The sequence below is a fragment of the Haliaeetus leucocephalus genome, unplaced genomic scaffold, assembly GCF_000737465.1.
Source record: "Haliaeetus leucocephalus isolate CR32 unplaced genomic scaffold, Haliaeetus_leucocephalus-4.0 Scaffold848, whole genome shotgun sequence".
Lineage (NCBI taxonomy): Eukaryota > Metazoa > Chordata > Aves > Accipitriformes > Accipitridae > Haliaeetus > Haliaeetus leucocephalus.
Window position 1 is genome coordinate 15,958,770 of NW_010973284.1, and position 3,966 is coordinate 15,962,735.

The following is a 3,966-nucleotide window of genomic DNA, read 5'->3' on the forward strand; positions in this document are numbered from 1 at the left end:
GGCCGCGCCCCCACGACCGCGGCCGAGGTGGCGGCATCCCCGCCGGGGCCGGGGCCGGGGCCGGGGCCCGGCCCTCCCACCCACCGCGAGTGGGGGGGCTCGCTCTGCGATTTCTTTTTTAATTTCATTTTTGCCAATCACACTATGTTCTGATTTTCCGGCCAATTTTAAGTAGCTGATGTTTTGTTTGGCTGCTGTTTTATTTGCTGTCAAAAAGAATTTGATGCAGAAACCATTTAAGCATGTATACAACCCATGGAGGGATTCATTTGACCTCATTATACTGCAATAAAGAAGAAATCCAGTTTGTTAAATATCACCGAACCGCATGCATTTCACATCAGATCATAAGAGTTATGCTTCAAAAGATTATTCCAGAAAGTGCTTGGGAAGACGGAACGGGTTAAATTTGCTTGCCAGAAGGTGTTCTGACAAACACAGGAAAAGAGAGAGAGATGCAGCCCCCTTTAAGAGCAGAGCAACTGAAGAAAAAAGAGATTTATGCTTTTAATTAATGGCAATTAAACCATGCCTGTTGGCTTGGCCTATGGCAATTGTTCCCTGCAAAAAGGAGGCCGAGCTGGTGACAAGCATTTGAATCCGCTAAGTTCTGTCAAGGGAGCTGACTCTGCAGGCATCAAAACCAAACTAAATCAATAAAAGAATTAAACTTTTATAAATTGCATTTTGACAAGTATCAGATACCGTTAAGCTTTGATATTATGAATTCCTCGGAGGAGATGCAAACAAGAAGGGCCGCAGTTAGAGATCCAAACAATCAAAGAGGCTTGTTAACATGCGCTGTCAAATGCATCAGTGCTATTAATTACTACAAATTAATGTGACTCTCTCTTCCTCTGGTGATTGGAATAATAATCAGCTGGATTCATGGAATGAGCACAGAGAACATATGCAACCCTGCCAAAAATAATAAGTTAAGAAACCAGGAGACATTTGCAATCTTTATGCTTACAGGCTTGATAATTTGCTTGTTGCTAGTGTGTCCCACTTTACCCCATCCTTCTGATTGCTGGGAACTGTCTCATCTGCATCCCAAATGGACACGCTCTCACTCCCTGGCTGCAGCAGCATTCGTCCTGATGACAAAGTCTTTTTCCTCTTCAGCAGAGGTATGAAGGCAGGAGGACACACTTCCAAACATCTCAGCCCGGCCGGCCAGGCAGCAGTGTGGCCCTCGCCGTGGCCCCAGCCTGCTCCCCGCAGCCAGGCCTGCCCAGAGACCCCTCCGCAGCTTCAGCTCCTGCGCCCCACGGGAAGTCAGATGCTGGAAGTAAGAACAGTTATTTGCCACATGCAGAGGTGGTATGGAGATAATAAAACCATGGTGTATACCTGGCAAGCTCTGACCCTGTTTCAGTAGTTCAAGGTAGAAAAACTGCACTGCCTTTTCCTACTTCAGTGAAATACCGTTCTCAGTGCTAGCACGGAAACAAGCCAGTCCAAAAAGCAGTGTATCACCTTCCCATGAGAAAATTAACCATCCTCGGGCTTCGATTTCTTCCTGTGTCAAAGCAGCGATGCCTTTGCTACTGTGATAGCATACAACCAGTTGTTTTGAGCTCAAACCACTCCTTGCAGGGGGCACAGCAGGGCTCTGAGCACCTCTCACTCCACTCTTCTGGTTTTACCACTACCACAAGATACAATGCTCTCTTCCCATAGTCTTTGCACTTAGAAAGGACCCTTCTAGCTATGGTAGGCTTTAGAGTAGTCCTGCATTTTCCCCTACTCATACAACCAGAAAAAAGACAAGAGTTGGAGACGGGGCTTTTGGGGATGAGGGAATCTGAGGTTCTGTGGCTTGGTGGTGAGTGATCGCTCCGAAGACACAGTGACTTTACTCCGGCCCAACTCTGCCACGCCAAAACCCACAGAGCAGTATGTGGTAGCCATAGAAAGCAGAGTTTTCCGGCACCCTGGCACCAGGAGTCCTGGTTTGCCAGGGAAGCGCTTGGCATAGAAGCCTCGCGTACTGCTGGTCGCTGCTTCTTTTCTCCCCGCCAGCAGGACCTTTGTTTGCAGGGGCCTCATCTCCCCTTTCCACACCAAAGGGCTGAGGGCTGTAACCCAGCTTGCAGGGAGAGCCGAGGCAGCCAGCATAAATGCACATCAGAGGGGAGGAAACCCTGATGTGGGGACACCCTCACCCTGCTGCCTCGGGAGACTCCCTGCTGCTGGAGGGCTCAAACGCTGTGCTTGAAGCCAGAGCTGAAGGCAGGGCTCGGGAAGAAGAGCAGATGGGTGAGGGAGAGAGGAGAAGCATAAAATTGATGGATGTCATTTTGTGTTCCTTTGAACACTGTAAACTAAAACATATCCCAACCTTTGCCCAGGGGACGACGGGGATAGGCAGGGTGGCACGCTCCTTGCAGCCCTGAAAGGGAAATGGGAGCAGAGGAAAAGAGCAGGCCAGTCGTGCCAGCTCTGTGCAGTGCGTGGGAGAGCTTCATGGCCCTTTGCACCAACATGCCAGGGTCAAAGTCTTCATCCCCAAATGCCTCTTTCTACAGATCAACAAATCCCATTCCCTGGACCAGGTGGGTAGAACAACAGGTTTCTCAATCAAGTAAGAGCTAACGAGGCCCCAGATCTCACCCCCCAACCTCCGTTCTGCAGGACACTGCTTTGTAAGAAGGGCCACGTCTCAGACCCATATGCGTGACAAAGACCTCCTATAGCCACGCGCCACAGAAATGCAACACATCCATCTTTTAAGCTGGAAGCAAAGGCCAAGCAGAGCCCCTACCTCTCTGCTAAAGGAGCTTCTCTGACAGGCACCCTCTAATGCAGGATAGCAGGCACTGTGATGGAGCTAAAAGTCAGTTTCTGAGTACAGCGAGATGAATTAACTTGACACCATCTGGTAGCAGTTTTTCATTTCTGACAATATTTAAAACTTAATTTGAGCTCAGGCAGTGATAAATAGGTCTCAGATCTCACCTGGCTTTGGTAACCTCTTGACCTAGGCACATCAAGTCATTTGTCTGAGACTGTAGATCCCGATATTTTATTGCTCTCTCTAACCTAAATGGACTGCTGGACACTGCCCTTATCGCATCCTGGTAGTCCTGGATTGATCCTGCTGAAGCAAAAGCGAAGCAATGACATCTATGTCTTTCTTTCAGCAAACACACAAAGAAAGTTGATCGTGTTGAAGCATGTTCTCCCAGCTGGAATCCATAACAGATGATAGCCATGAAGCATTAGTGTTCCCAAACATCTAATGGCCAGGGGGGAGGGGTGGGGGTGGATTTATTATTACTATGACAATTTTTTCTTTCAAAATCTGACTTAGTTTTAATTTTGCCACTCTAAATCCCACTTATGATTGCTCTAGCATGTGTATACATATATCTATGCATGTATGTACACATGTAGATGCTTGAGTCTCTATATAAATAAATAATCCCTTTAGACAGAACAGCATGACAGCAAAAGCTTTCAGATGAAAACATGGTGTGAAAATGTAGCATGTCTCTTCTCTTCATGTTCTATAGCAAATGCAAAGGAAATTTATTGTTTCAAATATGTGCAATCATTTTTATCTGATTACCTGTAGATGCTCTATATGGCTTTGTGCAAAAGACAGTATATTCTCCATCTCCTGCAGAGATTCCAGTTTATTACAAGCACACTTCCATTCTTTCACATGTCTTTATGAATTTGAAGGAGCTGCTTAGAATTTGTCACTTATTTTTAACAATATAATTTTCTTTGGAAGGAACATTCTTGCTAAGCTTGACATGTGATATTTAATCACATATTGACCACTCACTATTACTTTAATGCTTCCTGTCAGCTCCAGTACAGCAGGCAGAGTTCAAGCAACACATTTGCCTGGAGTTCAGTATTCATTTAAATCAAATTTGTCAGCTTTCAATTTTTTTAAATGTAATATTTTATTTTTATTAAACGCAAGTTAATAATGCCTTGTCAGGCCAAGGG